General features: G+C 37.6%; 1 protein-coding gene across 10 annotated transcripts in view; it reads right to left on the bottom strand.

Moving 5' to 3' along the window:
- LOC109054879 (slit homolog 2 protein-like) overlaps positions 1-23,348 on the bottom strand; it is a 73,604-nt gene that overhangs the window by 40,594 nt on the left and 9,662 nt on the right. The gene's annotated exons all lie outside the window — the stretch shown is intronic.

The following is a 23,348-nucleotide window of genomic DNA, read 5'->3' as shown; positions in this document are numbered from 1 at the left end:
CATGTCTGCCAACAGACAGATGTTTACTTAGCTATTTAAATGGGGACATTCCAAAGACGTCCACTGTGTTTTTATAAACAGCTAGTTATAAATACAATAACCACATCCTAACCCTAACAGAAAACTTTCTGCAGTTTCAAGATAAAAAATTACTTTATTTTGTTCTGTCAGATTTAGCCCACTTTTAGGTACAAATTGTCCCCAAAATTTGGTTAAGCAGTCACACACATACTGTACACAGACACAAAAACATATCAAACAGTCCTTTATGACAGCAGCTCTCAACTGTCTTGTCAAAATTAAACCAAAATTGTTACAGTTTTTGTTCTGATAGCATCACAATTCCAGGGTCACAAATCACCTGTGACTTAATAGAAGCATCAAAATTAGGCAGATTCCAAAAAGGAAAGGTTGTGTGACATGCCCTCACTCTCAAATACTATCAAGAAATTATACAGGTAAAAGAAAATGCTACACAGACTCAATGTTGCATGTCATGCCAACTGAAAATCAATAAAAATATCTGACGATTCAAATCAGTTGAGATGTTAAAGGAATTGTGATGGTATTTTCTTTTTATCTTGCCTCTGTATAAAGTAGTGTTTATGAGCACAGCTCTTTTTTGTTTACAGTAGAAAAACCAAAGGAAACACTATATTGCTGCTGTTCCATAAGCGCCACCTGCTGTCAGAGAGTGAATTTGCATTTTCATGCAGCTCATCTGCTCTTTTTGTTTTGTGCCGATGTTTTATGTAGTAAAATTTCACAAAACTAAAGTCAGACCATTCTGTTTTTGCTTTGAATTTTGAAATTATTCAATCTAATTTAAATCATAAACTGATCATGCAGCATGAATGCAGCGTCTTTGTTTGGATTATGATTAAAATGCAGTGGCTACCTCTAATTTTAAATGGTAAGAGCACAAGCAAAACCTTAGTTTGTTTATATGAAGAGATATCTTTTATTTTATTAATTCTGCTGTATTATTATTATGTGATTTGTCACAACGAAATGTGCAGCATTTTGTCTGAAACATAATAAAAGGAAACCTTTTCTTTTATAATTTGTATCATTTTGTTAAAAAAATAATGAGAAAATTGTATTATGAAATCAGTGTCGTGATTTGTATCGCATCCAAGAGGCAACCTTCTGGTCTCTCTCGTGAAACCTACATGGAAGTGACTAAAACTGCAATTCATCGACTGGCCACTAGAGGCTGGCTCCAAAAGGGAGTCAGTCACATAGACTCCCCATGTTTAAATGCCCAACTTTACAGCAGAAAAACAATATGTTTACAGTCTTGCAGAAAAAGTGGTTTTGGTCTATATAGCTAATTTTGCCCTTCATGATAACTGTGAGGGGGGTGAATTTTTTTTATAACTCATCCATTTAAATTAGATTAAGCCTCAAAGTTCTACATAATTAAGGGCATGACCACTTGAGTGACAGGTGAATTGCTGCTGCTGTCACCACTGTCGAGCTAGGTTGGCGTGGTTTCAGCAACCAGCTCCCGCCTTTTTGCCCATTTTCAATTACCCGGGAGTGACGCGTGGTAACATGCTGCCAAGATGGCAACGGCCGGCTCCACCCACTTTGAGCTTCAAAAACGTTCTCTGAAAATCTACGGGTGACGTCACGCCACTATGTCCAGGTTTTTATACAGTCTATGATCGCATCGTGAGTTGAGCGAATCCTTACATACCTACACAGATTATTCAACAAAATAAAACATACATTTAAAAAAGAAAAACAAACAATATAATAAGCAATCAAAAGCATAAAATAAAAAAAAAAAACATGCAATGTGTTAAGAATATTATTGTCATCATTTACTCACCTTCATGTAATTGCAAAGACATTTGTGACCCTGGACCACAAAACCAGTCTTAAGTCACTGGGGTATATTTTTAACAATAGCCAAAAAAACATTGTATGGGTCAAAATTATCAACTTTTCTTTTATGCCAAAAATCATATGGATATTAAGTAAAGATCATGTTCCATGAAAATATTTTGTAAAACTTAATTTTTGATTAGTAATATGCATTGCTAAGAATTCATTTGGACAACTTCAAAAATCGATTTTCTCAGTATTTTGATTTTTTTGCACCTTCAGATTCCAGATTTTCAAATAGTTGTATCTCAGCCAAATATTGTCTGATCCTAATAGAAAAATAGAAATCTCTATTTTGAAAAACTGACACTTAAGACTGGTTTTGTGGTCCAGGGTCACATTATTTTATTTTCAAAACACAAATGACAGATAGTTTTAATGAAATCTGAGAGATTTATCTTTTCATTTTAAGTCCATTCCACCTAAACGGTGACACTTCATAAAGTTCATAAAGTCATCATAAAGTTACTCCATGTGAGTCAATAAATATTGTAGCAGTAAATACAGATCAGCACACATATATAGAAAACATCAAATGATAAATGGCAACTCAGCTATACTTGCAATACTGTATGTGCAAAAACAAATCTCAAATGAGCGTACATGTAAATGAAAGCCTTAATTAAAATGTTTATTATATAAAGTGATCATATATCTTGAGAACTTACAGTATCTTCATGTGGAATACATTTACAATGTCTTTATGAACCTGTTGAATTCAATGTTTTGTTAGAAAGGACAACTAAGGGACAAAAATCTTTCAGGTTACATAAAACACTTCTCCTGTGTTTCAAAGACAAACAAAAGTCTTGTGGATTTGGAACGATCTGAGGGTGAGTGTTAAGCACATTAGGTGTGATCTGATAAACATCTAGTTTTGAAATCACTGACACCTCATGCATTCATCTGACACTTACAGTGACAAATACCTACACAGACACCGACGCGACGCGAGTGAGACTTCTGAGCAGAAAGAGACATCTAAAATTAACTGGCCCACATGAGCAGATAGACATTACCACCCAGAGTGAAAGCATACACACAAATACACACATGCAAACTTTATACTGTGTCTACAACAGATGCACATGCAGTATCAGTGGGCAATTGTACTACGTTTCATAAAAATTTGACTTTCACTTAAAGTTGAACTTCACTGCAGTTTGTGTGTATGTGCATTTGGGCTCGTCTTTAGACTTTTGTAAGTGTGTCTAAATAGGACAGCAGTTGTCGACAGGTTTAGGTTTATTGAGAGAGAGTGTTTTTATAGGGTGTGTAAGTGTGTGTGTTTGTCTGTGTGGTGCTGATCCATGTTAAGCTCTTGCAGTCGTTATATCTGTGTGTCACATTCCCGACAGTTCCTGCATTATTTTTAGAGGCTGGGGGATTTACACAGACACACACATCCAGTAAACCTAATCTCGATGAGAAATGCTGTTTTGCACTGACACAAGTTCAAAACCAGTTTCCACAAGATCAGCAGAGTTCAAGTCACAGTTTAGTTTAACATATTAAACTGATGCAGATGTCAAACTGTCTTCTACAAAACATTCCTGAAAACTTCTCAAACAAAGAGAAGTTTGGCCCTTGCTTTTGGTTTTTTGACAAATTGTTATTTCTTTCTTTGCAATTGTACCCAACATCTTTTGAAAAATACTCACATAATAAGTATGTGTGTGTGAAAAGTGTTGATTAGAATAGTTCAGCAGTCCGAAGCGCATGCTGTTGGGGTCTTATCTCATTCACAACCCAAACAATTTCTAGTCAGAATGAGAAATGCATCAGAAGAGGAAGAGACCTCACAGAGAAAGAGGTGATGAGGAGGAAGTTGGTTTTGTAAAGGGCACTGCAATGGCCGACGCTTTGAGGCTCTTAGGAAGGAGCTGGCAAACAGAGCGTAACGTACGTGAGAAAATTCGTCAATGGAAATGAAGTATGTTTTCTGGAGAGTGGGCTTAGTGGCGGGAGAGGGGGATTATCTGAAAAATTCCTTTCAAGAACTTAGGTTTAAAAGTCCATTTTGTCTCTCTGGCAAATCTCTTTTTCTCTTTCTCTCGTTCTTTCTTCCTTTCTTTCTAACAAACACACTTCCGAATGGTGGTATTATGTTGCATGTCTTCATCATAATAGTGAACTGGACAAGAGAGATTACAGTGACCTAACATGGGAGGAATTCCTGGGAGAGAGACTGAGAGTGAGAGAGACAAAGGGAAAAATAAAATTAACACCTGCTAGACTCACATTCCCAAGTGAAAACATTTCTATCCCAAAGGAAAACATACAGTAGAGGGAAGGAAAGCAGAAGAAAAGAGAGTGAGTGAGTGAGTGAGAGAGAAGCACCAAATACACATCTATTGAAATAATCAGGGCTAATTAGTCCCCATCTGTCAGTTCGACACTACACACACTGACAGACAGGAAGAGGTGAGCGATTGAGGTACTAAAGTCATGACATACACATGCACACAGACACACTCCACACACATATATTTAAGTAGCACAGAAAGTCAAGCTTGCTTGGGTCAGAACAAGAGGCATAAACTGTCAGCGTGACCTTGATATAAAAGTTACTGAGCCTGTGGAATTTTTTTACTCCAGACAGTTAAACTGCACTTTTAAAGGAACAGCTCGTCCAAAAAAAATGCTTTTAATAAGACTTTTGCTCATCTTTGAGATACAAATGAAGATATTTTTAATGAAACTTTAAAAAAGATTTCTGTCTCTCCACTGAAATTACACTACACTTGTAAGAAAGTTTAAGAAAAAATGTATTCTATGAATAAAAAAAGCTTAAATTAAACCAGTCCATCATATATAAACCGACCTTGTCTCTTCAGAAGACTTGGATTTAACCACTCAATAAGGATTTCTTTTAAAATGTCTTTATGAATTTTTTGAAAAATGACTGTGGAGGGATAGAAATCTCTCATTTACAATATTTTTATGGGTGACAGAATGATAGAATTTAGGGGTGAACTATCTCATTAAAAGGAATGCAAAACAGCATAAACATCTGAAAAGTATTCTAAAATTGGTCCATCTGACTTCGACATTGTCTGGAGCCATATAATAAAGTAAATTAATTTTGATCTCTTTTCACTCAAAGATATGGATACAGAGGACTTGGAATATAGTGAGCAATTCATATGAAACATTTTTATTATATGTTTTGGTATTTTTCGGATTCCTTTTTTTCCTGATGCTTGAAATCTGTCTCCCTTTGTCTTCCACAGGCAAAACAAAGTCTTATATGGGTTTGGAATGACTTAAAGTGAATAAACGAATACAGAATTTTCCTTTTAACTATCCCTTTAATTCTACTTCTCGCTTTCTCTCTCTCTCACTTGCACAAGCTTATCTAAACTACTGATTTCCATGCCTGATAGAGCATTGTAGACTTGCATTAAGACACATTCCATAAATGCATGTTCAACGACCATGTCAAGACCATCGTAGCAATTTCCGCCTCACTGGAAAAAACAATACAGGTACCTGCGGGTGTCTGTGACTTATAAGTATGTGAGGGTGCGTAAGTGTGTATGAACATTTCTGAAAAAATAAAAAATAAAATAAATGTATAATGGTGCGTCAAAATCTTTGGTGCTCAGGTAAGTGCGTGTGTTGATCTTAAAAGGCAGCAGTTCCAGCATTATTGGCATTTCACAAACAAAAAGAGACAAACACACCTGTTTTTGTATGTTCTTCCCCACTTTTTCTGACCCTGAACTTACAGTCTCACTATGAATAGGTCACTATGAGACAAGATGGTAAGTAAATAATGACAGAAATTTCATTTTGAAGTAAATGATCCCTTTAACTGCATTGTGAATGTCGTCCTATTCTGTCTTTAATCATTAATTCTGTATGGTAACAACTGATGCATAAACCAGTTAACAAAAGCGTGTATTCTCACTCATAACTATCACAGTTCAGTTTAATCAGTTCATCACCACTCTACGGCTGACACCTGTCCTTCTCTCAAAGATTTGCTCATCTAGAAGTTCATTAGTTCACTTCTCTCTCCTCTGCTGAGTAACTGCTTTTGGGGAGCACACGCTCTCTGACACACACATACATGCATGCAAATACACACTTTCATTTATCTGTGGACACTGACCCAGCACGGGGAACCTCAGGCTTTTAATTGCTGCCATGGTGATTCCCTTCATTCTGAAAAGACAAGCGTCTCCAACACTCTGCTTGGCACGTCACTCTCACTGCAGTCACACTCGTTTACCGCTGCCACCCCTCAAACTACTACACCTCCTCTCATCACCCCTTTCCCTGCCCATCACCCCCTCAACCTCCACAAAGAGACAGGAAGAAGATAACATAAAATGTACATCAGTTGTCATTTTTGTATAATATTATACAGATGAAACAACATTTACTCTTTAGTCATTTGAAGCTGTTTGGGTTATTTGAAATTGTGTTTATTGCATAGGAATGTGTGTGAATGTATATTTGTGTTCAAAGACCACAGAGGCATAACAATGTAATGAATCATAAAAACATGCAGTAACCTATTTTAAGTGAACTTTTGAACCTTTTCAGTTAACCCCCAACACACACACACATACACTCACACAAACACACACAAGACAAAAGTCAGGAGAGCCCTTATTACATTTGTGCTTTGTTTCAACAGGTAGAGTGGTGTCATTCTCCACCTCTCTACTCCTCCCATCCTTTCAAATGCACATTCCTGCAATTACACACACAAGCACACACACTTAGATCTAAATGAGGACATACCATAGGCTGAAGCTAATTATACCGACTAACTCAAACCCTAAATCTATCCATAAATATATATTTTTTTTAAATTAAAAAAGCATTTTTAGAATTGGAGAAATAGATTAATTAAAATCAACTAGGGTTATTTATAAAATTTTAACTGAATGTCCACAGAAGGACATAGTATAGCTAATTTTTGTGACAACTTTAGGGAAAAACTATAGCAAAGTATGACAAACATGTAAGAATTACACTGTGTTTACAAGAAAATACTATTTCAGTTATTCTACTTTGAAATTTCATGTTTAATTAAATATGAAAAAAATACAAAAAAAAAAATACTATAAAAATAAAAATATTTCAATAAGAGACAAATAAAAATATATTTTTAAAAGGGTAGTATTAAAAAGATATAAAAATATATAAAATATCAAAAACTAAAACTTCTCATTTGTTCTTTATTTTTGGACTGTATTTATTAATTTAATGTGCAAAGTTAATGCTTTTATTTTAGAAAACCTGTCTGTGAAAAGCGAGAAAGACCACACACTGTTGAAACAGAGAGTTAAACAAATTAATAAAAGTCAAAGTGAGTGCCAGATATATCACTTTACTCTAAAGCTAAGCCTTCAATACAGTCAGCAGCTCAGAGTTAAAAAAAGGTGACTTTTCCAAAAACTCTAATTACAACCCCCATCCTCAGACCCCAAAGGAGAAAAGGCTCATTTTAATCTGCCTTGCTAATTGAGGCATGTCATTTTTTCATCAGGTGTTGCGGCAGTTCTATAGTGGTTATTTGAGAAGTGAAAGGATGTGGAAACAAGAAAATAGCCACATTTATCCGGTATCCAAGCAAACAGCCACAGCAAGACATACCAGAGAGTCTTTATATCGTTCTATTACCTGAGGACACACACACATTTAGTGCTCCCTGAGGCAGTGAGATCTGACACACCCTTGTATCACCCTGCAATTAGGAAACCTGCTTACATCATCCCTTAAGCTACTGTTACAGACACACACACACACAAACACACCCAGGAAGCCAGCAAGAGAGCTGACAGACACATAATCAAGTGTCACCATACATGTATGCCTCCCACCGTGCCTGAACATAAATGGGCAGGTTTAGAGCACCAGAGACTAAGAAGAGGATCAGCTTTTCAGGCTATGGGTGGTCTTCAGGAAATATTTGGTAATATCCCCACTTTCAAAACAATCTCTGTCCTCCTACTCGCTCTCTCTTTAGGTGGCCATTATGATGCTGTTTTATGATGATATAATGCCTCACCGTACTTGTGCAAGGCCCAGAGTGGGGGGCTGTGAGACATGACTTAGTAAATGACTCATTTTGCCTTTGATTTAAAAGCTCTAAGAAAAAATTCAGGAGTGAGTTGCATGGGTGTTCCAAGAAATGTAAAAAGTAAGCCTTTCTCATGAAGCATTTTTATGAGAATGTGATGAGATGATAACCTCCTCTGAGAAGCCAAATGAACTCGCATTTGTTAAAGCTTTATGATTTCTCTGCAACAACTTGTTATGGGAAATGCATTTGGAAAAACTGTGCCCTGGGTAAGTTTTTGCTTATGTTTCAATTATTTGGTTTGTTTCATTTCATCTTTTGATATATATCACATCAAGTGTGATTAAACCCCTTTCCAATTTTTCATGCATTGTTTGAACTGAACTTATTGCAACCCTGCAATAATTAAACAATATTTCTCTAATTAAACAGCTTTCCTTAGCACTTTATTATTTATTCTCACATATTTACCAAGATTTTTGCAAAAAAAAACTGCAGGAGGCTTCTCAGTTTTATTTCATAAATTAATTAAAAATGTTTAACCATCAGGATCACAACAACCAAAATCACACAAAGAAGAATTAAATAGTTATAAACTAGCAAAAAGTTGTCATGGTGTACTGGAGTAAATTTGGTTGTTTTATCTGTTGTACAGGACAGAACTGGGTGATCATTTAAACCTATGAATATTTCTGAGAATAGTTATTTTGTCAGTGATTCATTTTGTATTTTTGATTCACACTTGGTGTGAATAGGCCAGTACATGAAAGCACTCAGTGGTGTGGTTATTGTTAGTTAACATTAACATGTCATTGTTAGTAACTTACGAAAACTAGTAACTTTACACATTGAATTGCAATTCCCAGTTGATGACTAGTAATGTGATTTCAAAATGGCAATCCCAATGGTGGGGACCTGCTAATGTAGCTTTTTCTCATTTATATCTACACAATATGAGTGTACATCACTGAAAACATTATACAAAAGTAATATTCATTTCTTTTTCATATTTTAATGAGACACACAAGGTGTGGTCCTTATCAGTCAGGGCTAAGCCCAGGTGCTCAGTGTTAAGCCACCGTACAACTTTCACCAGTGACCCTGTGGACATCTCACCTTTGCTCACTTAACCTCTGGACACTTTACACACACTAGCTGAACACTGGAATTTACAACTTAACACACACATACACACACACTAACATACACTCAAAGGAAGATACCTTCAAAGGAACATATGGAGATCATGTGTTTGTGCAGACACAACCTGATAAAACAGTATACAGACAACATCAAAACACACACACAGAAAGAGAGAGAGAGAGAAACAACTTCCACACCCTGCTGCCCTTATGTCAGCAATTAATTGGCTAAAACAACAGAGTGATTAACCAAGGAAAAAGAAAAGACGTGATGGTTGTTAGTGTTTGAAAGAGAAGGGTTAAGACACAGAGAGAGAAAGGAGAAAAAGAGTGAGGGTGATTGTTGAAGAATTCACATTAGCAAAAGCCGATTAGAGGGCATACACTGAACAGGATCAACTGTGTAAGCCAGAGAACAACACTAAGCTTTCATTCAAAGACTCAACCCTTTCAAAAAGATCCTGATTTGTGCAGCATCCAAGACACACACACACACACACACACACACACATATATACACACACACACACACAGGTGGCAGAAATTTCTCTGGGAATAAAACTTGGTGAGAACTCCGATCTTAGTGTATCAGAATGGGTGGTGATTATGGGTGCTGTAGAGGGATGAAAAGCTCAACAACATGCTATGTTTCGCACACAATGCCGCTTAGACGTGATCTTTTCAGACTGGGCAAGTCTGACCCATAAACATGACACACTCTCTAATGAAAGAGTCCTGTGAGACCTTTCTGACCCCCTTCTCCTTCACCTCATTATATACTGCCATTAACTCCAGTTGGAATAATTGCATTTATGAAAGAAATAGCACTGATATGGATAACATGATATTTCTAAATCAATGAAAGAACTGTAGCAGAAACAAGTTGGTATTCAGTCTTAATGTTGGTTGTAAAATTGTATTTATATAAATTTTGCTGTAGATGAAGGTCAGATATAAAGTTAGCGTGGAGACTGGTTGTAAGAAAACATGCTTATGCAAATTAAACTACATCTGAATTCAAAATGGTCAACATTATTATTTTCTATCATGCCATTTATACATGGTATCACAATTAAACATTCTGTTACATAAAGAAAAAAGTGATTGATTAAATTTACATCATTCACTACAGACTTACTATGCACCCGCTGATCTCGATATAATAGATTATAGATATATTTTCTATCTTATAGTTCAGCATTTTTTGCATTGTTTATAACTGATGTGCCCCTTCCAACATCACAACTCGAGTATCCTCTAGAATTCTGAGTTTCCCTTCACTTTACTCGGTCATTCATGTGCTCGAAACTTGTAATTACATGATTTCAACTTCACTTGAAGGGCACAACAGATAAAACATTACATTACATTTGATCATTTCAATTGTTTATACAGGCTCTAAATGTGTCTGAAAGAGAGAAAAGGAAATATGAAACTGTCCATTGTTGTTTTTATTCTGACCAAAGTCATTTGAATGTAGACCACACTGCAATTACGACTTTCAAACTTGCAAGTAGGAATTTCCCAGGAGGACTTTACAATGTAACATCTTCATATGTAACAGTAAAAGAGATGAAAAACAGAGTCTGAATGTTAATTCATGTTTCAGTTGATCATTTATTATCATACATATGTTTATCCAGCTATGACCACATATGGCTTCAGGATGGGTCTTCAATCAACACACAGCTTAAAAATGCAAAATAAGACATGTTTACCAGAACAAAAAGGTTCGGTCTATTTAAACATTTTCTCTGAGCAATGAAAAATAGATTCTGGTCAAGAACACGGCCAAACCAACAGAACACAAACTGTACATTGCACACACACACACTTCCACATACACCCACACACAAATTCTCACACACCACCGAAACTACTCACTGCTGTTTGACAAACTTGAAAACCTGACAAACTAAACACCACAGAGGGTGTGAGTGTGTGTTTGTGTCCAGTCTTGGTTGACCATAGGAAGTGCGTGATTCAGTCATCCCAATGTCTCCTCTTTCTCTGGCTGTGTCGCAATACTTAGCATGCCCTTCCTCGACAACATCTGTATGTCTCCACGATGTCCACAAATACTGTCTAGGTAGACAGCTCACTGGATTTTGAAACACAGCCACTGCCTCATCTCTCACTTTTAAGGTCAAGGGCGTGAGGAAGTGACTCGGCAAGCCTACACCAATCATGGAAACATTACGTTGCCACGGAGATGGGAGGAAGCAGTAATTAAATAATGACAGAGCTGCGGCTGAAGCCTGTTATTACCGAATTACATATGTATACACGTGCACACATATATACACTTTCACTCTATGTCACCCTGTCAGTCTCACACACAGTTTCCATGTGTAATTTCTGAGCATTGTTTGCTTGTTACACCTCTTGTGTCTGGTGTGTGTCAGTCCTTCTTTGTGTATGCTCACTTGTTTGTGTGACTGTGACTGTGAGTGTGAGAACTCAAAGTGAAGAGGCTCTGTTAAGAGGTTAAAGATGACAGCAGTGCTGAAGAATGCTGACAATTCCACTCCAGCGCTGCTGAACTCACTCCTATTCCCTCAGAATGGCCTACTGTGCCACTGTGTGACCAGAGCCAAAATGGAGTCCACTTCAGAGCAATTACACTCCCACGCTTTCACTCAGAATAGATGACTGTGTGACTGAGCAAACAGAGCCAAGATGGAGTCCACCTTCCAGAGTTCACACCCAGTACTACACCAAATGGACTCACAGCTTTCACGTCAACAATATCTGACAGCGAACTGTAGGGGGTTTGGGGGGGTCTGAAGCTTCTTATTAATAGTTTATTCTTACAATATAAATCAAAAAATAAGGTTGGTGGAGCATTACATTGATATTTGTTTAAACAGGTTTATTTTTTTTTACACCTCTCAGTAACCACTAAAGTTAGACTACAAGTTAAGACCAAAGTATATAGTTGGGTTTTTATGTGTATGCTAGGATTTGGACACTAGGGATGGTAAGATTCAATGATTTGCATCGGTGCATCAGCATAAATGTTAAAGATGCGATGCATCGATTTAAAAAAGTGTGCATAGGATACAAGTTGGCATTTGTATCACGATGCATCATTTCTAACATATTTGCATTGGTAAAAAAACAAACAATTTATTTATATATAACTATTAATAGATGCGCTATGCTTTTATTATTTAGAAAGTGACCAATAATTTGTGACCAATATTTTATCTGTAGATTGATTTCTCCTATCTAAACTGTTTCGCAAGTGCGTTCTCTCATCACCACTGCTGCTACGTGAATATGATTTATCACAACACTACGGAGACGGAGACGTTAGAAGTCAGAAAGTTAATTTATGATTTGCTGTCTGTCTGAACCAAAGAAATAAAAGCAAACTGTCTGTAGCATATTTAATTGCATAGCATCAAATTATTTTCTATTGCATCGTATTGCATTGAATCGCATTGTGTTCAATTGAATTTATCGAATCGTTAAACTAACACATGCACTTTTAAAATTTTTAGCCCTAATTAGTTTTCCCACAAAGTGGCACAATGATCCAGGCTACTGTTTCAGTCAAAAAAGAAACAGAAGAGACAGAACAAGTCAAACAAGTCATTTCTTGGTCATAATTACTGGAGCAAAATAGCGTCGACACAGAACAAGGATGACACTTTCTAGTTCATATGTGTCAACCTCCTGTGTTCACACATACTATCAAATTGAGTATGATTTGAAAGGCAGTGTGTTCAGTTGTATTAATATGCTAAGAGCTACGTCAAAACTGATGTATACTTTGGATTTTAGTCAAAGTTCATATATTCATGTTGTGCCAACAGTAGGTTGCTCAAGTACTTTCTGTTACAACTATTATCAAATGGACAATTGACAAAACATAGCTATCATCATCACTCTATCACTGATTTTCATAGCACAATTATATCACACAACACTTTAGTATTTTGATAAAAAAAGAAAAGGAAATTTATTTAAGCAGTAAACATATGGCTAACTATGCAAGGGATGCCAAAAAACAATTTGGAGTGCACAAAATAGACCTCAAGAGAATGTGTTTAAAAATTTCCTATTAAAAAAATTCCTTAAAATGTCGACCCCCTGAAAGTTATTGTAAAATTTGTACACTGTGTACAACCACATTTTTTGTACTCAAAAGACTCATACATACTTGTAATAACAAAGTGAATGCAAACAGTTTTACAGGCTTCCATAATAGTTTTCAGTGATAATTTTCCATTGGGCTACTTTACACCTTTTAGTGGAAATGTAATGCTGATTCCTTACACTGTTTTGCTTGTAAAGTATGTCGATATCTGACACCCTAAACATAACAGATTAGCAGATATAACACTAATCAAGGGCCTTAATTATTGAATTCAAGTGCTTCCAGTGGTGCGTCGCTCTGTAGCTGTGGTGATATTGTGTTCTAGTTGCTGTGGTGTTGTGAAGGTGAAACTAAAGACCATGGAGTGGCCAGGATGGTTGCTAGGATACGGCCGGAGTTTCAGTTACATGCTAACGAGAAATTGCCCACTTCTTGTTACCCATCACTAAGACACTGGCTCGCACGTAAACAATCTCAGACACAAACACACCATACACTCGGCCAAACACAGAATTACAATAGTGGCTTGCTTGATCTGAAAAGGACATCTTTGACACCCAGTTGGTGCGTGTACATGTGGATGCATGTTTAGACAGGAATATAAGCCCCGCGTGGTGCAGCCTGACAGGTCAGATAAGCAATAGAGACTGATGATGCTGTTGTGCGGCGTGGTCCTCAAATGTAGCGCACTTTGTCAAATCCATTTCACATAAATGTGGAAAAAGATTATAGATGAGCCCAGATAACACACCCTGTTCATGAACCAAACACACACATTCTTGCACACCAATGAGGCTTTCAAAAGTTTTCACAAGTTCAAAATCTCAGATTTCGATAGAAAAACAGTTTGAAAATGGTCTAAATCCACAATATACAAAAAACTTGTCAAAAAAACAAATATTGACCTTTTTAGACAAACACAAATCACAAACCAATTTAAAAAATGGTCAAACACAAAAACCCCACACACAACTGTTTTAAAAAAACACATTCACACAAATCCCCCACACACTCACACACATGCAGGTGTTTTTTCTTATAATTGTGGATGGCTCAGTGCCTGGCCTGGAGACTGTCTGTCTGAGACTCTCTCCTGAGTAATGCTCAGGTGTGTGTGTGTGTGTGTGTGTATGCATGTGAGTGTTCGCGTGTGTGTGTGTGTGTGTGTGTGTGTGTGTGTGTGTGTGTGTATGCATGTGTGTGTGTGTGTGTGTGTGTATGTGTGTGTTTGCCAAACACTCTCTTTGGTTCTTTCACCTATCAAGTAAACTTACGATACTCCCTTCTATCACACACAGCAAAAATCTAAAAAAGACAAAATGCATTGCATTGGCTGGGTGAAATTAATTCCTGCAAACAACTGTAAGCAAAACGTACAATTTATATACAAATATTGTAACACTGAGATTATTAAAATTTTATAGCTATTAATGCAGCTTTATCTGTCACTCCAAACAGTCACAACACTGCATTTAAACTCTTCTGTATTACCAGAATACCATTATATTCTGAATGACATAATACCATAAATAAAAGCACATATACTACTACAATACTAAAAAAAAATGTGAGTGTATGAATCTGAACCAGTTTATATAAACAGGCTGCAGGCAAAAATAATAATCTAAATTAATTTCCTGAAACATTTGAGTACTAGTATTTTTACTTAATTTTAACCAAAACCAAAATGTTAAATATGGTATTTTTTTTTGATTCTGAGGCCTAATAATCAAACAGATGGTTCCAATAACTAACATAATTTAAGTGAAATTACTCAAAATGTTGAAGACGTTATGTTATATATGGTATTTTTTTTTGATTCTGAGGCCTAATAATCATTCGATTTTATTATTAGATGTTTGTTGCATGCTGTTTTTGGAACTGTTTTTTGGGTCAAACAGGTTTTGACCACCGCACGTTATTTCACTGGAAATCATTGGACTGATTACACAATTCCTCAACACAGGAAGTTCCTGAGATTTGCTTTCGGGTCGAAGCTTACCAATAACATGTTCTAAAATCAAGCCCCTCACACACACCACGATCTACCCAGAAAATTCACTGAACACACCCTGACCCAAAAGCCCCTTTCACACTGCACGTTGGACCCGGCAAATTGCCGGAACATTGCCGGAACATTGCCGGGTCGACTTCTGTGTGAAAGCAAACACGTCCCGGGATTGATTCCGGGATTGAACCCGGGTCGGGGACCTAGTAACATTGCCGGGTTCAGTCCCGGAAAGAGCGCTGTGTGAACAAAAGCCAGAACTAATGCCGTGTCGTAGTGATGACGCGCGTTATCGCGCGACTCTTTTAGCGTGTTTTGAAGACAGATCAACGTTCGCGACGACAAAAATATGTGCAAACTGTAACGAAGCAGAGATCAGTTAATTCCTCACTTTCCACGCAGAAGCTGAGATTGTTCACCAGCTTAAGTGAAAGTTAACGTGCCTAATGTTTTCGACTCGTACATTACACGTCACACCCTGATATCACGTGTCTTTGCGGGACCTTTATGGGTTGTGTGTGAATGCACGCACATATTCCAAGTAATCACTGGCAGTGTGAAAGTGCAAAATCTAGCGACCCGGGAACAAATGCTGGGACACATTACCCGTGTATTTGCCGGAATCGCAGTGTGAAAGGGGCTTAAGGCATCCACATACTCAATTATGTAGAAGATTGGTTGATTCTAGCTCAATCGGAGCAGACGGTGGTTCGGCATCAAGATGTGTTCTCACCCATATGAAAGAGCTGGGGTTAAGAATAAATGCCAAGAAAAGTGTGCTTTCTCCATTACAGAGGACCACTTATCTGGGTGTGGTGTGGGATTCGACCACAATGCAGGCACAGTTGTCTCCTGCTCGGATTGAGTCGATCCTCACTGCAGTCACGAGAGTCAGAGAAGTCCAGTCACTCACTGTCAAGCAGTTTCAAAAACTGTTGGGTCTAATGGCAGCTGTGTCCAACGTGATACCTTTTGGCCTGCTGTACATGAGACTCCTACAGTGGTGGCTCAAGACCAAGGGGTTTTCCCCAAGAGGAAATCTGCTTTGCATGATCAAGGTCACGCGGCGATGATTTTATGCCTTAGACATGTGGAGGAAACCTTGGTTCTTGTCACAGGGGCCGGTGCTGGGAGCTTCTTTTTGTGGCGTAAGATTAACGACAGATGTGTCTCTCACTCTCACTTCTCTCTGACTCATCCAGCTCCTGGGTGTTCTGAAGAGAGTGCACCAGGACAGGGTCCATCTGCTGTTAGTAGCCCCGTTCTGGCCGGGCCGGGTATGGTTCTCTGACCAGATTTCCCTTCCCGTCAGGAGGGATCTCCTCTCACAAGGCGGAGGGTACGATCTTTCACCCCCGCCCAGAGCTGTGGAAGTTGTGGGTGTGCACAACTCATAGCTTCTGGTCTCTCAACTGAGGTTAACCCAAAGCTCCCTCAATGAGGAAACTATATGCCCTAAAGTGGAGACTCTTCACTTCTTGGTGCGGAGACCGCCAGCTTGACCAAGTTAACTGCCCGTTTGGTTCAGTGCTGGAGTTCCTGCAGGCTCGATTCTCCGACGGGGTGGACCGAGTCCACCTTGAAGGTGTACGTGGTGGTCATAGGCGCTTACCATGGGTCTCTTTGTGGTCAGTATGTGGAAGACACCTCCTGGTTACATGTCTCTGCAAACGTCCGTTTGAACCACTGGAGGAGGCTTAAGATCAAATTCTGTCACTTAAGACACTTCCTATTAGCCATTTCATCACTAAAGAGAGTCGGGGACTTGCAGGCCCTGTCAGTGGCCCACTCCTTCCTAGACTTTGCAACTGGTTTAGATCTTGATCAGCAGAAGCTTAATTGCATGTGTCCAGCAGTGCGAGCACTGGACACATATGTCCACAGAGGAAGTTTGACCAATTATGGTCCTTCCAAGAGGGGTCAGCCTGCTACTAGGCAGACCCTCAGTCGGTGGATCGTTGATGCTATTTCTATGTCCTATGAGTCCTCTGGTCTCCCCTCACCCTTGGGGGTCAAGGCTCACTCCACCCGAAGTGTGGCGGGCTCCAAGGCCTTCCTGACGGGTGTGTCTATGCAGGATATTTGTAACGCTGCGGGTTGGTCTACACCGCTCACTTTTGTCAGGTTCTATGAGCTTGACATCCATACCGCTCCCGGTTCCTCTGTCCTTTTGGCATAGTTGTGCTGAGTGCATACACACTACGCAGGGACTTGAAAGTCTGGTGGTGTGGGCATTCTCATTCCCTAAAGCGTCTCAACGTAGCTCGAGTTCCTGCAGGGGAACACCCCAAGGTTACGTATGTTACCCTAGTTTCCAGATGGAATGGGACGCTGCGTCTTCTGCCATGCTTCCAGCATCCCTGTAAGGGCTTCCCACTTTCTACAAGAAGCTGCCGCTATTTCCACCACACGTGCTTTTATAGCTTCCACTACGTCACCCGGTCTGTGACGTCTCGCCCCTCCATTGGACTGATTACACATGTGATTCAGAGCATGGTCACGCTGAAGGCATTCTAAAGCGTCTCATTCCCTTGGGGAACTAGGGTTACATATGTAACCTTGAAGCGTTTGCTTTCAAAGACTGTATTTAATAGTGTATTTAAAGCACTTTATGCCTTTCACTGAAAGATTTTTTACCTCTTCAAGTGTTCTTGTGTTTTGTTTTTTTAATTGTTAATCTCAGATCTGAGTTCTGCACAGCACTGGACATGCACTCTGCACTTTTTAAATTTTCTAGAAAAAAGGATTTTTACATTTTGTATCAAGTTGATTTTAATGTATTCCTTTATCATGACTACGGTCATCTTTAAATCATGATTTGCATATGATTCTTACCCTCAGCCTATAACCTGTCTCTTCTTTTTCATAGTCATCTGATGTTTGCACCACACTTCAGGGTCCTCCAGTAAGCTTTTTGTGAATCTCTTGTGAAACAATTCTGATTTGTGAAATTGGTGATGTAAATGAACTAAATTGATGAAATTGTGTTGGCTGATTACAAACTCACAAACTTGTCAGCATTACATACTTCACACATTTTAAATTAAGATAAAATCATGTAAATGATGGGTGTGATCCATCACTCTATTACAAACGAGGTAATGCTCTACAATCTAAATGGTGGGTCATGCAGTACGAGTAGCAATTTGTAAAAATCTTCTCTAAATTCATTTCTATGGTGTTAATAATTGAGACCAATGTCCAAGGAACTTGTGAGTAATATTCCAAGTCTTCTGAATGCATGCAGTAGGCCTACAAAACAGAATTTAAAGGAATACTTAAAAAAAATTATAATTCTCCCTTATACTCTGTGATTTAATCCATGTCTTATGAAATATTTTCTGTTTTGTAACTCTTACACTATAAATCTCATCATCATGTCAGCTTAATTACATTTCCTTGTTCTTGATGTTTGCAAAGATCACTGTACAATCATTCTGGTCATCAATACTGAGCTTTTTTTTATTTTGCTCAACCCTAGTCACTGTATGCTTTTTAGAACATTTTCAGTATTGGAATGAAGAAGTAATTCACACTGTACCATATATATATATATATATATATATATATATATATATATATATATATATATATATATTAAGTGTGTTCCATGCTTACATAAATACTAAATAATATTATATTAAAATTTTTTTTTTTTTACAGTGCTCCAGTAGGTCCAGAGAATTTCAAACTTGTGTTAAGTGTGTTCCATGCTGGCTGAACTACTAAATAATAATATATTCAAAGAAAATGTGGAATCCGATGGCACATAATTTTTAAGTCCCCATAGCTTAAAATGGCAGATTAAATTCATGTTGAGAATAACAGCATTTAAGATGTTTACAGAACACAAAATAACACTGTTAGTTAAATGGAATTAATAAAGTAATCTTACTTTTAAATATTCTAGAGTATGTTAACTAGAACTGACTTTAAAACTAACTTGATATTTATTACGTCATCTACCTGGGAAGAGTTTACTTTAACCACTTCTTAAATTAACCCCAGATTTACTTTTAAGTTTACTTTGCAAAAAAAGGCGATTGGTTTCCAAACTTTTTTAAGTAAACTGAAATTGTTAGAATTGACAGTGAACAATTGCTCGCAATTTTTGATCAGATATTTTATGAAGAAGTTTAGCAAATGGTGTGCAACAGATTTAGCCTTTACCTGTTGCGTCTTGCTTAAATATTCTTATTTGCATATTTTTAGACAGCACAGTAATGAACTGGTAGCTTCAAAAGATGACTGACTCATTCTACTGAAATCAACCTGAAATTAACCTGAAATCGCAAGTTTTTTAACAACCAAGGAGTAAAATACATTATTTTGAATCCTCTGATGACTTGTGAGAGAAGGATTGAAAATATCTTAAATGCAGGTCATGCAGATAAACACAACAACACAAGAAAACACAGACTCTGACATACATGTACACACATCTACAAGCTTGAGGTTTTTCTATTATGAGTCATTGTCACTATGGCAACAGGCTATAAACTCTTTTTGCTGTCTTCATTAAAATCACACAAACAAACAAACAAAAACAAACACAAAAAATGCACACACATACAAGCACACACACACACACACACACACACACACACACACACATACTGTATACACTTGCACCTAATAACACTATACAGTACTTTAACAGACAGGCAATACTTCACTCTATTTTATCCATCTTATATTTCAAAACTGTTCCCACCAACTCGTGTGAACAGACAAGGCTTAGCAAGTGTGTGTGTGTGTGCATGTGTGTGTGTGTGTGTGTGTGTGTCTTGTGAGCTGAGAGGACTGGGGTTAAGCGTCCACTCTGTAGACAAAAGCCAAACTCTCTACTGCACTGTGACCTAGGAAACGGTGAGCTCGGTAAACACACACACGCAGACACACACTCTAAGATGGCAAACAGTTTGGCTTGTCTAGCATTTGGTGTGCGGATTAAGCAAGAAAACCACTATGATTTTTCACCCCGAAAACTCGTGGCACATTGCTCAAGAAAACCACATAGTCAAAGCCATATTTAAAATCAGCTAAGCGTGTGTGAACCCAAAGCCACTGCTAACAGACATGACAGGAATAAGAAGATGTCTGCTGGCATATTCACATATTCAACCTCTCACTTTTTCTATGCGTTTAAGTTTCTAATCTTCTCACGAAGCTGTTCTCATAACATAACGTCAGTGTTCCCAGAGACTTCAATAATGTTTTGCTTTGGTTTGCAAGCGCTGTAACACAAGCAGGCCTGATCATTTTAATTTATGATCTGAGGTTAAAGCTGTAATTTCAGCACTACTATTACAAAAATAATTGCAAAACATTACAGAATTACAAATATAAAGCTTATTTTTAAAAAGAGACCGCTTCATCTGTCATTGGTCAGTCAAGCAGAGAGTTCCACCCCAAAGTCAAACCATTGGTTGAGCCAATGTTGTTTTGTCAGAACATCTTATTTTGTGTTCTGCATAAAAATCATACATGTTTAGAATTATATGAGGGATTAATTTATGGATGAACTATCCCTTTAACATAAGAGAAAAATCAGATACTTTTCAACTTTTCATCTCTTCATCCACGGACATAAGAACGTTGATCAGTATCTGTCCTTATGATTCAAGAAATGTATGCAGAAACAGCTTACATAATCACCTTTGTAAGGCATTTGATTTGACCTAATAACCAATGACAGGCTAAATAAAAGTCACACACAGATGACACAATGGGAGAAATTCCTTCGATGGTCAGAAACACCCACAAACACACTCAGAAAGTTTGCACACTAACGGTTACCGGATGAGGGATGATGGCTACAGTACGTGACATGACAACAGTAATGTAGCAAATATGAGTGGGCATGTTTGTGCCAGCTTGATTCAGAACAAAAATAATAATAATAACTGCCCCCCACCAACCCCAGCATCTACAAAGTTACTGTTATGTTTGCATCAATATGGTATAGTTACAATTAAGGCAAAACATCACAGGAAAAACCATTGTTTTGTCATGCACTTGTCAACTATGAGATTTTGGCCTATTTTTCAGACTAGTGGAAAGAAAACTGCAAAAATACACATTTGAGCATTGAGCTATTTATTGATTTGCATTTGTAGATTTCAATTACATCACATATCTTTAAAGGAAATTTCCTCAAAGTTAGTTTTAGTGTTTTAATTATTTTTATCTATCTATATTCTGAAGGTTTTTACAGAGGGGTTTATTCATATATCTCTGACCTGGTTTATATAACATTTTATTCCTAAAAACAAGTGAAAAGTTTATTTTTATTTAGAACATTTGCATATTTAATTTCAGAAAACTTAATAATGTAATGCAAATGCATGTAAAAACTTAATAGTAATGCAATACAATTATTTTAAATGTAATGTAATTACCTACGGTTATTTCCTAATTTACCTAGGGAAGTATCTTTTTCTTAAAATGATCACCTGTGGTGTCTTGCCTTCAATATTTCGGACATTTTAATTCACTCTCTCACTATCAATGTTTTTTCTCACTCCATCTATTTTTTTTATTAGTGTTCTACTCTCATTTTCAAACTACTGTTGGGTTTTTACAGAGTTCTTAATGGACTCTCAAAAGTCTGACCTATCTCTATCTCTCTCTGCCTTCACACCTCCTCTTTTCTCTTTCCTGTAAGACCCTTTCTTCTTTCTTTCCCACTTTCTCTCTATCCAAACACACACAGCTGTGACTGACCTGCTGTCTGTGAGAAATGTTATCTGAACGTTCTCTCCAACATACCCAATGTTATTCAAAGGTTTTCAAACAGGCCTGGCCTCTGAGGAGACAAAAGGCAGAAATACTTCAGCCGCTACTGTGGCAGCGGCCGTATGTGTGTAACCATAACTCATATTCACACAGACACACACAAACATATACGCACACACACACACACACGTACAGCAGAAGCCGGGGTCACTAGGGCACCCAGCAAGATGAACAAAACAAGCTCTAGAAGGTTCTGTCACCCGCTACCAGACCATCCCCCTCAACAAAAAAAAAACACACACACTCCATCCAGACACATTAACGTCAAACCTGATCAGAGGGGTAGAGGGAGAGGATGTGCAGAGACAAAAAAGAAAGAAAGAAAGAAAGAAAGTAAGAAAGAAAGAAAGAAAGAAAGAAAGAAAGAAAGTAAGAAAGAAAGAAAGAAAGAAATGAACGTAAAGCAGCATAAAAGAAAGAAGGAATGAGAGAACAGGAAAAGGAGCAAAATAAAGCTAAACAAGATAGACAGAGTGATGAAAGAGGCAGACAGATAAAAGCTGCACATGTTAGCCACAGATGTAGACGAGCAGAGATAATCTAATGAGGAAAAAACACTCTGTATGTGTGTGAGTGTGTGTGTGTGTGTGTGTGTGTGTGTGTGTGTGTGTGTGTGTGTGTGTGTGTGTGTGTGTGTGTGTGTGTGTGTGTGTGTGTGTGTGTGTGTGTGTGTGTGTGTGTGTGTGTGTCAGGACATCAAATCAAATAATTCTATCAGAAAGTACACTAGCAGTGCTTCCTCTTTCTCACCTGCTACCATCTTGCTGAAATTGAATTGACAGACAGACTAGAAAAAAATCCTCCATAAGAATCATAAAATCCTGCACACACACTTTCACTGACTTCTATTTTATTTATTGTTTTATACTGGGCTAATAATATTTTGTATCGTTTTTACATTTTCATTAAAACATTGTTTAGGATGTTTATTAAGACATTTTCCATTGGCTGGTCCACCAGTGTAGCTCATTTCACATTTTATTATCCCTGAGGGGACATTTGGTCCCAACAATCTATAGGCACAACTCAACCTCTTCACAAACACATGCACACAATTTGATGCTTTTAAAAATGAAACAAGTAAACAGTGCTTTGGTAAACACATTAATCTATTTCTTTAACACTTCATTTTAAGACTAGCATTTTACTTGTCACAAACACACACACCTGAAAGTTGAGCCTGAGGATCTCAGTGTATTTTAGGAGACCACACACACAATCATACCATACCGTGTCTAGAACATGAATAGTGACTATATGACTGCAGAAACATGAGCGATATGTGAAGCACACACACACACACACACACACACACACACACACACACACACAGACAGACATTTCCTCCATCAACCTCCTGAA

This window comes from Cyprinus carpio, chromosome B1 (assembly GCF_018340385.1).
Source record: "Cyprinus carpio isolate SPL01 chromosome B1, ASM1834038v1, whole genome shotgun sequence".
Taxonomy (NCBI): Eukaryota; Metazoa; Chordata; class Actinopteri; order Cypriniformes; family Cyprinidae; genus Cyprinus; species Cyprinus carpio.
The sequence above is the reverse complement of the archived record's forward strand: the minus strand, read 5'-3'. Positions and strand labels throughout refer to the sequence as shown.